The sequence below is a fragment of the Anolis carolinensis genome, chromosome 3, assembly GCF_035594765.1.
Source record: "Anolis carolinensis isolate JA03-04 chromosome 3, rAnoCar3.1.pri, whole genome shotgun sequence".
Lineage (NCBI taxonomy): Eukaryota > Metazoa > Chordata > Lepidosauria > Squamata > Dactyloidae > Anolis > Anolis carolinensis.
This window is the reverse complement of record NC_085843.1, coordinates 66,361,052-66,376,352: the sequence shown is the minus strand read 5'-3', so window position 1 is coordinate 66,376,352 and position 15,301 is coordinate 66,361,052. Positions and strand designations below refer to the sequence as shown.

The 15,301-nt window shown below is 40.7% G+C and overlaps 2 long non-coding RNA genes across 21 annotated transcripts in view; one reads left to right on the top strand and one right to left on the bottom strand.

Annotated features, from left to right (window-relative positions):
• LOC103278377 (uncharacterized) overlaps positions 1-15,301 on the bottom strand; it is a 526,052-nt gene that overhangs the window by 288,664 nt on the left and 222,087 nt on the right. For all 20 annotated transcript variants that reach the window (XR_506007.3, XR_010004183.1, XR_010004187.1 and 17 more), the window contains one exon: positions 9,306-9,368. This is a non-coding gene — a long non-coding RNA (uncharacterized LOC103278377). The remainder of the gene's footprint in view (positions 1-9,305; positions 9,369-15,301) is intronic.
• Positions 9,254-14,987, top strand: LOC134297434 (uncharacterized). The gene is made up of 2 exons (XR_010004193.1): positions 9,254-9,391; positions 12,863-14,987. It is a non-coding gene; the product is annotated as an uncharacterized LOC134297434 (long non-coding RNA).

Sequence of the window (15,301 nt, the reverse complement as noted above, 5' to 3'; positions counted from 1 at the left end):
GAAGAGCAAAGCAACATCCAAGTCATCAAAAGAGCTCAATGATTAAAGTTGTGAATGAGCCAGAATATGCAAAACTACTATATTAAGCAAAGGGTCCTTGGAATTTATGTCAAAAGTTTACAAAAGCATGAAAAAAGAGAGAGAAAAGTGCTATTCAATAAATGCAATACTCTACGTACAGATATGTTGCCCATTTAATAATAAATATCTAATACATTATTTTAACATTAAAATTATTTTATTTGATCCTACTGAAAATTACAGGATCACTCAATGAGCTCCGTGTTCATAACTTCCCCCTCTACCCAGTGTTATACAAGGGTTGAATGAAAAGTAATGCCTCCACCTTCATTACTTGGGTTTGGATGGGAATATTTTAATAAATCAAACACAGAAATAATCCTTAGAATGTGCTCTTTAACTACCACTATTCACTTTTCCACATAATCGCCAGACAATTGGATACATTTCTGCCAACAAGTTTTCTGAAGCTGTCATGGAAGTTGACACTCCGTTTCCACAACCAGCATCTCACAGTACTCATCGTGCACAAATCTTCCAATAGCCAAGCAAAGCAATAGTGTGACCCGCACATTCTTGTGAAATGCCAATTATGCTTGAAATTTCTCTCTGAGTGATACAATGATTGTCCTGAATTGATCTGTCAACCTTTTGCTTGTGAAACTCAGTGGTTTCTGTCACAGGACATCCAACTCTTTGTTTGTCATGCAAGTCAAATGTTCCCACCTCAACATCTTTAAACTTACTCGCCCAACGACACACAGTACTCAGTCACCATAAACAGCTTGCATGCTCTGATGACACCTTTTGCTGTCAAGAATTCAATGACTGCATGTTGCTTAAGTCGCATTGACAAACCATCTGCGCAGGGTTCCATATTTTGCACTTTAACAACACAACCATTCAATGCTAAGGCATCCTGCCAAATGGAACTGTATGTGGCTAGTACCTACCACATATCAGAACTGCCATCTCTTGAGGAGTTACAAAGGTGGAGGCATTACTTTTCATTCAACCTTGGTATATCAGATCCAATTAAAGTCCCCTTGTAACAGTCATGTGTTCACCTTGAACCAGTCATAGCTTCTCAACCCAATCAACTTCACAGAGTCTTCATTGAAGTAGGCAGGGAGAAAATAAAACACCACGATTTTGTGGTGTGTGTGTATGTGTGTGTTGGAGGGATCGATGCTGACATATGTTTAAATTCTATCCACAGTGAAAGAAACAACTGGATTCATTCAAGGTCACTCCAAAGTACCTTTTTCTTTTCCTCTTGTTCTGGACATACTGAGAGATGCAAGACGTCAATGTGAGGAGACAATCGAGTGCAGGTACTGAATTATTGTCACAGCTTTTCAAATTCTGTTGAAAGCTAGTTTTGAAGAATGGCTTTAAAGTCAGTCATTCTTACTGTTGAAGATCAAGAAAGCTAGCATGGCTTATGGACTCGTATGGTTCAGGATTTCTGAATTATTTTATAAACTGATATGGCTAAATGGCTTCACAGCTGAGAGGTAATTGAACAGGGGGAAATTATGAAGAATTTTGATAAATAATTATCTTTAATATTTGTTTGTTCAATTTGGTTTTTTTTTGTTTTTTTTTAAAATATGGAGTTGGTCTTTCCCTGCACTATTTAGATTCACACTATGTGAGGTGTATGCAACACACTTGAATATACTGGACTCTTCCTAGCACACTTTTGTCAAATCTGATCTTTCTGACCATACCTTTCTGTAGCTTTAAAACATTTTAAATCCATGAAACATCTCAAACAGTGACTTATGGTCAGGCATCTTGGCATCACTGGAAGCTTCATCCCTTTAAGTGCTAAGAAGATCAAAACAGCACTTATTTGGAAGGAAAAGTTTTAGAGGACTGGGAGAGCAGCTGTGGCTTTGAAAGAGAAATCATGTCCAATTCATCTCCAACTTGGGGGGAATTATTAGGAGTATATATGCCGACCTGAATATAAGGCGAGGAGGGTTTTTTTTTCAGTCCTAAAAAAGGGTTGGAAAAACTCGGCTTATACTCGAGTATATACAGAATATCATCATCATCAACTCTACTGTCTCCTGTGCTAATTCTTTTTCTTTTTGTAACTGCCCTGAGTTCCTTTGGGGAAATACGGTAGTATAAAGTTTTATTTTAGTTATTATTATATGTCTTATTAAAAGTGGGAACACTACATGTAGGCCCAAGTGAATCTCTTAGACACATGAAATCTACTGCTCAAAGATAAGTCAACTAATTTATTTAATGGAACTACTGCAGTTGGGTCTAGCAACTGAATTTATTTCTGGAGATATTGTTGTTGTTGTTGCTGCTGCTGCTGCTGCTGTTATTTTTATGTGCCTTCACATTAATTTCAACTTATGGTAACCCTACCATAAAGTTTTCCTGGCAAAGATAATTTGCTATTAACTTCCTCTCAGGTTGAAACTATAATTTGTCCCAGGTCATCCAGTAGGTTTCCATGGGCTTAGAATTTCAACGCTGGTCACTCGCTACTCCAACATTAAAACCTGTGTGCATTATATAGACATATATCTGGAGGCATAGGTATTTCTGGAGCTATTGGTTAGTGACCTTCTTCAGGTGCTACAGCAAAATCAGGCTCAGTGATGAATGAATTATAAAGTTGGCAGACATACTTGCTTTCCAGCCAGAGCAAATAATCTTGGAGTTATTAAAAGATTCAGTATACTTAATAAGTAAACATTATATCCATATGACTTTTGCTATTCAAACGAAGCCCCAATAAAGCTATTCATTCTGTAGTCTTTACCTACTTTCAAGTCAATAAAGTCAGATGACAAATTGAGTCCATTTAAGATATTTGGCTAAAGGCATGTAATTCATCTTCAGGTGGATGATATGTGGTGCATTCTTACAATATGAGACTGATGGCATTTGGGAATGTACATTTTTGCATCTGCTGAAAATGACTTGGATGGAGAACAGATAAGTAATTCTCCTTCATTTATTTTGCTTAACTTCTTGGAAAAATAATATTCATCTTTCACACTCCATTTGAATGAGACTCATAAAATAGATCACTAGGTGCTGTTGTATGGTGTGCTGTCACTGCCCAACCCAGTAACTCAATAAATTTATAGACTAGGTTCTTGAATCACTTGACACAGGTTCAGTCTTGAGAAAAGTCCACTATATATGGGGCTTGAACATGGATTTAATGCTTAACTTTGTGTATTTTTCAGTAAACCTTTCTTCAAGAGGACTTTAAGTCGATGAACTACATTAATATTTTTGTAATATTTTGAGATTGCAAAGAGATTTTTTTAAATGAAAACAAATGTAATTGTATATTTTTACAATATCAAGGACTTTTTCACACGATACTCAACACAACATGCTAATGGGTTGAAGCCAGGTGGGTACTAATGTTATCAGAACGACACTATGCAATTATAACACTACACTAACACTTAAATGTCATGGCAACATGCTATGGAATCCTGGGATCTGCAGTTCAGAGAACCATGTTTAGAATCCTTAGCTGAAGAGCTTTGGTGGCTATCCAAACTATAAACCCTGATATAGCATAGGATGCAGCCATGGTAGTTAAAGTGAAATCATACTGTTGTGTTATTATTGTGCAGTGTGAAAAGGTCCAGGGAAGAGGCCCTCTGTAACTTCTCCAGAAAAACTATCTGAAGCATGATTGTGTAGATTGGAAAGGGGACAGAGAAGTAGTGTGCTTTGATTCATGTCTTCTGGGAGCAGAGCTGTCCTGAGGTAATTTTCGGGAGCAGGCAACCAGAATTTGGCACCCATCCTGAATTTTGGCGCCCCCCCCCCAACGCGAGGCTGGGGATGCAGGGCAGGCACTAGGCCACGCCTCCCACAGAGACCCAGGAGCAGGCCGGGCCTCCTCCTCCTCCCCCTCCTCTCGGGCACCCCAAGCAAGTCTCTCTCTCTCTGTCTGTGTTGTAGTTGGGCCAAGGGGAAGTTCTGGTACTACTGGTAAAACTGCTAGTAGGAGGAAAAGGGATAAGGCTGAGTAGGTGTTTGATGAGGAACAGCAAGTAAAGCGGGTTCGGGAAATACTTATGGCTCCTTCGGAGGATGAAACGTTTGAAAGGTTCTCTAGTGAAGAGGAGTCAATGCTGGAGGATGATGGGTTAACAGAAAGTAGAGGAACTAAGAGGTCAATTCAGGAGCAAGAGTCAGATGAGGAAAGGGAAAGGAAGAAGATCCGGGATATACTTACTGCTCCCATGGAAGATGAAACGTTTGAGGGTTTTTCTGGGGATTATGGGTCTGGGAGTGGGATGGAAGATGCTGCAGATTGGACTCAAGTAAATGTGTGTGCAGAACCAGTTTCTGAGGGTGCATCAGAAGGCTGGCAAACTACTGGTACACCAGGGACATGGGGAAATCTAAGTCTTGAACAAAGATGGAGTGATTGGAGGGCTGATGAGCGAGGTTCACATATGAGATCAAGATCAGCTGTGGATAATGATGACAGGGCGGAGGCCTCATCATCATCAGACTCCGAGGTGTAAGTTAAAAGTGGAGTTGGAAGTGAAGGTCCCTTGCAGAAGGCAAGGTGTCGTTTTGGGACATTGCTTTGTCGCTGCCTGTTCTCCTTGGGTCCTGGCTGTACAGCTTCGTGTTCCTGAATCCGGTCTGGCTCCTGACTACGGCGTTGCTCGCTCCTGTCTCGGTGTTTGTTGGCTTCCTGCTGGTTCCTGAATTTGGCTCAGCTCCTGACGATGGCATTGTTACTCCTGGTTTGCTCCCTGTTGGTTCCTGAATTCGGCTTGGCTTTTGACGATGGCATTGTTACTCCCAGTTGGCTTTCTTTTGGGTCTCTGGGTTCGGCTTGGCTTTTTAACAATGGCATTGCTTGCGCTCACTACTGGTGAGCGTTTTTAATCTTCCTTGGCCCTTTGTGCATTAGCGGGGCATGACTCTAGTTCCAGTGAATGTTTGGTTGCGATTAAGCCGGATTATCAGGCCAGATAATCCGGATCATTTTCTGTTCTGGCTTTTTGCCTTTATTTTGCAACAAGGACATTTACTTTTATTGGGAACACTGAGTTTAAGTGTTTCTAAGTTCAAAATATCATTTAATAAACATTTGTTAACTCTACTTATTGTGTGTGGCCCTTTAAGAGGAGGCTGAGTCCTGACAGTCTGTCTATCTCTATCCAGACCTCTGTCTCTCTCAGCCTCTTGGCCTCTCCAGTCTCTGCTCCACAATCTTGTATATACACACACCTCTCTCTCTGTGTGTGTGTCTCTCTCGGCCTCTGCTCCGCCATCATCCACCTTCCCGCCTCACAAAGAGATCAGGCCTGAGGCGACGGCAAAGACGACTGCCATGTTCTCCCTCCTCCTCCTCCCCCTCAGCCTCCTTCCCTGAAGCCAGCCCTTGCCCCCCCTCCCAATGGCTGAGCCCGTGACACCCCGCCCACCAGAGGCCCCCCATTGGCTGCGTGCCGCTCCCTGGCATTGATTAACGGGCAGCAAGTAGGGGCTTGTGTGAGCAGAGAGAGAGAAAAAGGGACGGAGGAGGAGAAACCATAAGGGACATGGGTTTATGGGTCTCTCTGCTTTCTTGCATGGGGTCGTGAGGAGGAGGAGGCATGCCCTGTGTTGGGAGGCAAAGGCCAGGCCCGTCCTTGGCTGGGCTCTCTGGGAAGGGAGAACTACAACTCCTGGGCTCACAGGGCAGGCACCCCCACACTCTGACAGACCGGGGATGCAGGGCGGGCGAGGGAGAGCAGGAGGGCAGCTGCGCAGACAGGTGGCTGGGCCTTCCGCCGCCGCCGCCTCGACAGCACCTCCACATGGTCTGTGCCACAAGCGACCACTTAATTCACCTTAATGTTGGACCGCCTCTGTGAGGGAAACCCACTTCTCGCTGGATCCTGTCACTGGGTTTCTTCCATCAGCCTATGTATCTGGTTGGATTCATGCTGGTATAGCTCTGCTATTAAACTACTTTATCAACTATTTCAGTATTGCCTCAAAACAAAAAAAGTCTGGCACTGGTGCAAAAATTATTACCACAGTATTAACATGCTAGTTAAAAAAAATATCCACTAATTTAGAATTTGAGCACCCATTTAAAAAAGAAGAAAACTTCTTTTTTTAAAGCAAGACAGACTGTGGATCCATTTAACTCAGGAGGTCAACATGGACTAACAATTATTTTTTCTAGATAGGTCACTTTCCCTTCTCTTCCTGAAGATGCAAAAGACTGCATTGCTTTGCTTTCTGCCTTTCCCCTTTCCTAAGAAGTCTGGGAAATGTGGTCATCAAAGCCACATACTACAGATGGTATCAAGGGAATGGCTTATAAATATAACTAGTCAAATAACATATAGTAATTAGTATAGAGTACTTATCTGTCAAAATATGTCAGGTAATACATATTATCTAATGTATACTGCTTGTAAATGGCTGTCTGCGAGGTCTAAGTGATGTGTTTTAAACTGGAATAATGCAATTTTCCTTTTCCCACTAGGTGGCACTCACTTCAATGCAATATGAACGCAAATGGTTGCCACATGTGAAGCAAACAATGGCTTTCTTTGTATTTGAAACTGGAGCAAAAAAAAACCCCTTTGTTTCTAACCTTCGAGATTTTTTGCAACTTGACTGGCTAATATCAACTATATGCTTACCAGCATGTAAATCCTGCAAATTTGTATTCTTTTCTTGAATTAATTAATTTAGTCATATTAATTATCAACTACATGCCAAAAACTTCATCATAATGAGTTTGAGAAACTTCAGTATAACACCTCTCAGGCCCCTTCTACACTGCCATATAATTCACATTATCAAAGCAGATATTCCACATTATCTGCTTGGAACTTGATTATGAGTCTACACTGCCAAATCATCCAGTTCAAAGCAGATAATCTGGATTTGATATGGAAATGTAGAAAGCCCCTCAGACCCCTTCCACACTGTCCCTATATCCCAGGATCCGATCCCAGATTATCTGCTTATCCCAAATTTGGTCGTGGAGACTCATATAATCCATTTTAAATTAGGTAATCTGGAATCAGATCCTGGGATATAGGGCAGTGTAGAAGGGGACTAAGGTCTCTTCCACACAACTGTATAAAATCCACATTCAACTGGATTAGATGGCAGTGTGGGCTCAGATTACTCAGTTTAAAGCAGATATTGTGGATTATCTGCCTTGATGTTCTGGATTATATGACTGTGTGGAAGGGCACTCAGCCCACAAAGATGTATTCAAAACTTACATGCCAAATCCTAAGGAAAATGTAGACCTTTAGAAGTATGTTACATCTACAGGCAATCCCCAAATTATGAACATGATAGGTTCTGTAGGTTTGTTCTGAAATTGAATTTGTACAGGTACATTTTTAAAGTGCAACTTCAGCTCTCTCTCTCTCTCTCTCTCTCTCTCTCTCTCTCTCTCTATATATATATATATATATATATAAAGATTTGGATGGTGTAAAAGGTAAAGGAAAAGTTTTCCCCTGATGCTAAGTCTAGTTGAGACTGACCCTGGGGGTTGGTGCTCATCTCCATTTCTAAGCCGAAGAGCCGGCATTGTCCATAGACATCTCCAAGGTCATGTGGCCGGCATGACTGCATGGAGCACCATTACCTTCCCGCCAGAGCGGTATCTATTGATCTACTCACATTTGCATGTTTTCGAACTGCTAAATTGGCAGGAGCTAGAGGTAACAGGGGATGCTCATTCCCCTCCCGAGATTTGAACCTGGGACCTTTTGGTCCGCAAGTTCAGCAGCTCAGCACTTTAACACACTGTGCCACCAGGGATAGTGTAGGGAAGAATTAACATGCCTGTGGTGTTTGTTTTGCTGTCTGTGTCCCAGTTCATAAGATTTTACCTCACTTTCTGTCCCTATGCAAATTGGATTTTGAAAAAAAATCTGCTTCTTATGGAAAGAAGGATTGGTGATAAAGTTTCAGTGGATACACTTTTTCTCCAGAAGTGAATTTTTCTTCCAAGGGGTAGATTTCTCTCACTTCCTGTTTTCTCACTCCTGTTCTTAACTATGAGTAATTTGTAAGTCTGTTGTTTGTAACTCAGGTACTTTTTCTATGTCAGGATTGACTTGAGAAACTGTAAGTCACTTCTAGAGAATTAGCCGTCTGCAAGGTCATTGCGCAGGAGACATCCGGGTATTTTGATGGTTTAAACATCCTTGTGGGAGGCTTCTCTCATGTCGCCACATGGAGCTGGAGCTAATAGAGGGAACTCATCCGCGCTCTCCCCAGGTTGGGTTCGAACCAGCAACATTTAGGGCAGCAACCCAACCTTCAAGTTATCAGTCCTGCTGGCACAAGGTTTTAACCCACCGTGCCACCAGAGGCTCCTAAGTCAGGGACTGCCTGCACATTATTTATGGAAAATAATATCTGAAATTACAGAAGTAGCAAATAACATTCAAAAGATTGTTACTAGATGTTACCCAGCCTCGTTCCTTGTAAATTAATAATAAAATGCTATCATTTTAAAATAAAATATTTGCATATGTATTTAACAATTATATAATGATAATTTGTGAAACAGTTTTCAATATTTCCAGCACGCTATGAAAAAAACCGAGTACTTGTTATGGTGCCAGCACTCTCTCTAAGACCTATTTCAATATGACCAATATTTCAATATCACCAATATTACTGTCATGTTCTGGAGGTAACTGCCACATAAGCAAAGGATGGTGTCTATTTTGTTTTTATCTAGCTGCACTCTTAAAATGAACAGTGCATTTTGTGCAGACTAGATTTCAGCCACGGTGACACAGAGGGTTCTGCTAAACTACAGAATTTGCTGATTGGAAGGTTGGCGGTTCGAATCCGTGGATGGAATGAGCTCTCGTTGTTAGCCCCAGCTTCTGCCAACCTAGCAGTTTGAAAACATGCAAATGTGAGTGGATCAATAAGTACCGCTTCAGTAGGAAGGTAATGGTTCTCTGTGCAGTAATTCTGGCCACATGACCTAGGAGGTGTTTATGGACAACGCCGGCTCTTCAGCTTAGAAATGGAGATGAGCGCCACTTAATGTCAAGGGGAAACCTTTACCTTTACTTTTAGACATCAGTACAAGATTAAAGGCTAGATCTGCCCAAAATGGTTAGGCACTTCTAGAGTCTATATCCATGATGAAGTATCACTGCTACTGCTAGATTTATTCTGAATTTATTTCATTCAGAAAAAGGCTACATCCCCAGGTTCAGATCAGATACTTGAACCATTGATCATATTTTCAAATAAATCATTTAAAAACTTACCTCCATTTGTGAAATGGCAGAAATCCATCTTTTCTGTAAAACATTTTCAGGGTAGCCAGAGATCTAAAGAAATGAAATGAACCAAGGTAAGTACACGGTAAAAAAAAAACTATCCTGCAAAGCTAAGTTAATATGATCGAGTCTTTTGTTGCATGAAATGCACAGTATATTATGATACTTAGTAGTAAAGCTGGGAATTTTCAGATGTTGATACATTAGAGCAGTGGTTCCCAAGCTTTGGTCCTCCAGGTATTTTGGACTTCCAACTGCCAGAAATCCAAGTCTGTTTACCAGCTGTTAGGAATTATGGGATCTGAAGTCCAAACACCTGGAGGACCAAAGGCTAGGAATCACTGCATTAGTTTTCAAAATTCCATTAATATTTTCTAGGACTGTTGAAAGTTAGAGTCCAACAACAGAAGGGAGGCCCCAGTTTGCTCAACTCTGCTTTTCACGCATGCTTTGAAATCAATTATAATAAATTCAACAGTAAAGTTTTAATTTTATGTATATGAAGCCACCAAGGCTGTACACCTGAAGCTAAAATAGAAAAGGAACAGAGTGATCATCTGCTTAGCTAGGAGGAAAAGAAAATAGACTCTGTTTTATTTAAATAAAAGTATTCCTCTTGAGGTGCTATCCAGAAAGCCCTGTGTTCTCCTAAGATACTGCATTCAGTCCCCTCATCCATGAACAAGAAACCAGTGTTCCATGGCTCTTAAGGATACACATTTATTTTGAACTTCAGCTAACCTTACAGTTCTCTCCAGCTGCTCATGATCTGTGGGAATTGATGGTAGCACTTAGGGATAGAATAGGAATTTCCTGATTAGGATTTAATATAGCGTGCTCACCTTTGTAAGGAACTTACCCTGGGAGGAAAAATGGGACCTCCAACTTATAAGATCATTTTTTCTCTTTCCAACACAATGTATTATTGCAAACTGAACAGACAGTTGAAAAATTGCAATTTTCCTTTAAAATATACCCTTGCAGTCTTTACACTGTGCACAGAAATGTGCACACCTTTTCTGCTTAGTGAAAGTAAAAAAGATCACTTGATAAAGTGTTCTATATTTTGTCTGCAGTGGACAGCCCTCTACTACTCAGAGAGATTGGGTGCTTTGTTCAGAATGACTAGGGAAGAGGTCAGTTTTTGACCTCCTATTCATCCAGAATAATAATCATAATAAAACTTTATTTATACCCCGCCACCATCTCCCCGTGGGGACTCAGGGCGGCTTACATGGGGCAGAGGCCCAAACAACATAAGGACAAAATATAAGCAACATAATACAATCACAATATAAAACAGATAAAACAGTAATGCAATATATCAATTAAAACAAAAATACAGGATAAAAAATTACATTAAAAACACATAAAAGGTAAGACCGTAATAAATACAGGATAGATTATTAAAACCCCTCTGGGCTGATTAATTAATGACTGTATCTCCGAAGGCCTGCTGAAACATCCAAGTCTTCAGTTGTTTCCTGAAGGAAGATAGAGAGGGAGCCAACCTAATCACCCTGGGGAGGGAGTTCCAGAGTCGGGGGGCCACGGCCGAGAAGGCCCTCTCTCTCGTCCCCACCAAACGCAGTTGTGAGAAGGGCGGAAGCGAGAGGAGGGCCTCCCCGGAAGATCTCAGCAACCGGGTGGGTTCATAGGGGACGTCGCGGTCATGAAGATAGGCAGGTCCCGAACCGTTTAGAGCTTTATAGGTAATAACCTGCACCTTAAATTGGGCCCAGAATATAATCGGCAGCCAGTGGAGCTGCTTAAACCCATTTTAGGCCTCCCAAACCTGAAGCTTATGAAAATTCAAAGTTAAAGATTTAAGCAGTTAATAAAGTAGCCCTTTAGTACCCAGTTGTATACTCTTGTTTCATCATGCCCTAGTTGGTAAACAAAAGAAACTCAGGCCACCTAAAGTTGCAATCTTTGGACCTCTTCAAATGGGGCTTTTTTGCCCCATTTAGCTGCTTTTATGTATGGCTTGGATGGGGCTTGCCATGCACCATGACATGACGCATGGCAGGCCCTGCTCACATTCTTCCCGAAGTGGAGAGAAAGCGCTGAAAGTTACTTCCTCCACCACTACCTCCCCTTTTTGCCGTGTGATAGCAGAAAGGGTGGCAGGGCAATGCGCATTGCCAGCCTTTCTGCACCCTGTCCCATCCCTACCATTTGATGAGGGAAGGAGGGAAAGGCCTTGAGCTGCCCCGTGTGCCTTCCCTTTAATGGCATAATGGCACTTCCCAAAAGGGCCATGTGAAGAGGTTTTTTGTTATACAATTTAAATGCAACAACATCAAGAAAAGAAACTCAGGATGAATACACTGCACAGCCCATGCTAGCTTGAAAGCACAGTTTTCAGTTTCCATGTTAGAAGCTGCACAGTTTTTGTAGAACTTTGTAGTTTCCCATCACTGAGGGGAAGAAATTCATGAATGTGCCAGACCTATAGGATGAAGAATTGTTTCATTGTGCTCAACATCTCTAGTGGTACTGGTGGTATCATTCTTTGGGGATGTGGGTGGGGAATTCACATATGGAGAATCAAGTTTACAGTCTGATTAAGGAATGGAAACTCATGCTAAGAAATCACACTCTTCATCTAGCTGGGGATATATACATAAAAGACTGTCTAAATGACTGGCTAGATGTAAATGTCTAGTCACTGATGCCAAGACATAAAAAAAACCCTAATCAGAATTAGAAGTCTGAACTGCTGCAAGTCAAGGCAAACTTCTACATTCTTAAATGTTGTCAAGTCAAACTTTATATGAAAGAGAATCCTGTAAAAAATAAATTAGAATATTCAGCATTATTTTTTAAAATGTATGGAGGGTGGATTGAATATTTTAAAGCACCAACGGGTTTACATGGCATATGATGCAGATATTAAATACATTTTGATTATCATGTACAAAGATGGGGGCTTTTAAGCCCCCCCCCCAGAATTATTGTAGATCCTTTCTCCAGGTTACAGAATCAGATCTATAATATAGGGCCTGATGTCACTGGAAGAGGTATAAATAATATCCCCCACATTTCAGCCACTTGCCAGTTACAGTGTTTAGCTTTTTAAACAGATGAAATATGGGCCAGGCAGAGATTAAATCAACCTATTGCTTTTGGAGAACTTTTTTTTATCCCATTACATTTTCAGTTAACCACAAATTTAAAAGTAAAAGTGACATACTATGTAACCAGGTGCTAAATAGATTGAAATTCTCATGAAAGCATTAAATGCAATATAAATACATTATGCATTATACAATGGAGAAGCTTATGGCCCTATTTTGGCAAAGTTGTATTGCATTATGCTTTTTGCCCCAGTGGCGTGAGTTTGTATGATTGTAATGTTTATGAACTTTTGAACTTTTCAAGAAGAGAAAAGTTAAATGCATGCTCCGTTAAAAGGGTGCTTCTCTCCACTTAGTCTTGTTTTTAAAAACCAAAGTAATGTGTGTAGATTTAGACTGTGATAGGCAGGATTGTTTGATCCCTTCCTGTTTGAAAAGATTACTTTTTTCCCTTACATATTCCAGAATCCCTAAGCAAGCCTGGTGACTGGGAGAAAATATCCATACTACCCAAGAAACTCTAGGAGCTGCAATTCAAAACAACAACTTTTCAAAACTGTGGTCACAATGAAAATTTTTAGGTTCACCCAGAACCAATTTACATTTGCAGGGAAGCTTCTTTTGGAATTTCCCCATGATCATAAAATTAAAGTTGCGCATGTGCAAAGATCATAATTTCTCCATGCCCTCCATGGTCTTTATGTTCTTTATATCAAAGAAAAAACTGCTTAGATTTTTTTCTGAAATGATTTGTTATATACATTAATCCAAATAGATGATTTTTTTTTGTCTTTAAAGCTGCCTCTACCTCTTTCTCTCTCTTTTAAAATGGAGGACTAATTCTAAAAAATGTTTAACTCCATGGAACAGTCCCATCATGCATAGTCCCAGAAACAGAAGAAAAGCCTCCCTTCCATCCCAACTGCCACTGCCCTGAGCTTGGAAGAAAAGAAGACAAGCATGACTTCATCATGTCTTGAGCCAGAAACAGATAAAAGGTCTTTCATTCATTCCAACTACAACTGCCCTGGCTTAGAAGAAGAGAAGAAGATGCAGGCATAGTTCATGGTTGAGCCCAGAAAAAGATGAAAGGGTCTTCTTCTCCCTGTCCTTGTGTGTTGTATCTTATTCAGATTGTAAGCCTGAGGGCAGAGAACTGTCAAAGTAACAATTTGTAAATTCCTCTCAAAACCTTTGGGGCTGAAGGGTGGGGTATAAATATTCAAAATAAATAAATTAGGGCTAAATCTTATTGGTCAGTTCAAACAAATGCAGACTTATTGAATCAGTTGTTGAGAAACTAGTCCACCAGGCAAATCCAATTGATTCAATGAATCTTTACTACTTGGGACTAACACTAGAGTACAGATCTGTATGTGAATGCAATTTGGTTCATGCACTGTTAAAATGTTTATAGCTCAGCTCAGCTTCTAGGAAGGATGATAGAGGTATCAAGTTGTCTATTATGATGCCATCATAGAGGGTGCATCTACTTTGAAAGGGTGCACATCACTGTCCTGGCAACATGGGAGCCTTCTCGTGTTGCCTTGCCAGCAATGGGGAGAAGCCCAACAGTGATGCTTCCCCCCATGGAAGTAAGGTGGGTGATGCAGGGCATGGAGCAATGGCTTCTCCACGCCCCCCACTGGGAGTCCATGGATTTGCCCCAACGTGGGGCAAATTCATGGACCTTTATGATAAAGTCCCAAGTGACAATGTTGGTAGATAAAATTACATTATTATATCATTTGATAGCACTTAAACTGCTATGGCAACTTCATATGAAATCCTGATAGTTTGTAGTTTGGTGGGACACTAGACCTAAAAGGGAAGTCTTAAGAAAAGTGGAGGTATGAGAAAAAGAAAAAAAAACTGGATTTGGGAAGAAGATTTCAAATGATCTCTAGGAGGTTGAGAAAATTTATGTTTATTTCTGACAGGTTTTCCCGACATTGATATTTTGTTTCACCTGAACATATTGCTAGTTTTAGGACCTCTTCATATGGCCCTTTTGGGTCATGCTGTTGGGAAAGGAAAGGTGCACCGGCAGCCAAAGCGAAAGAACATGAGATGGCTTGTGGCACCCCTCCCTCCTCCCCTCATCAGATGGCAGAAAGGGCAGCAATGCATATTACCTTGCCACCCTTTCTGCCATAACAAAGGGAAATTGAAGGGAAACTGTGAATAGCTTTGTTAAAGCTAACCAAACTACACTTTCCTCCCTGTAGTAGAGGAGAAAGTGCCTTTCAGTGCTTTTCCTCCACTTCAAGAGGAAAGTGGGTAGGGCCTGCTGTGCATCGTGTGACGGCGTACGGCAGGCCCCATTCTTGCCGCTATTAAAAGTGGCAAACTGGGGCAAAAATACCTAGTGTGAAGAGGTCCTTGGACTAAAAAATGTTGAAACATTTTACATTTTTGTTCATTTGTTTTTGGAGAAGAGTTCAGGAACCTTTTACTTTTAAGTGCTTGTTGGAGAGAAACACAAAGCTATTTTTTTCACTGTCACTAAGAAACTGGGTGAGACACTTTTGAATTATGTTAATATACAGGAAGTTTTCAAGAAGTTCCAAATAAAAGATGTGAAAATGTTTTCATGTGTACCAGTTTTTTTATTGCCACAACAAGGTAACTCAACAAGAAGCAGCATATGTTGGATCTGAACCTGAAACTTACTCAAGTCATTGTACTAGTTTCCTTTCAGAAATTGAATAAATCCAAAGAGTGAAAATTAAGGCTGAATTCTTATGGGCATTTGTGGCTGTAAGATTTCATGAGATAAGTGGGATTTATTTCTGAATAAGCACATGCAGGATTACAATATAAGACTTTTATAATAGCCCTATTAATCCCTGTCAGCTCTCTCTCTTTTATGACCGTAGACCAGGCATGGGCAAACCTTTTTGT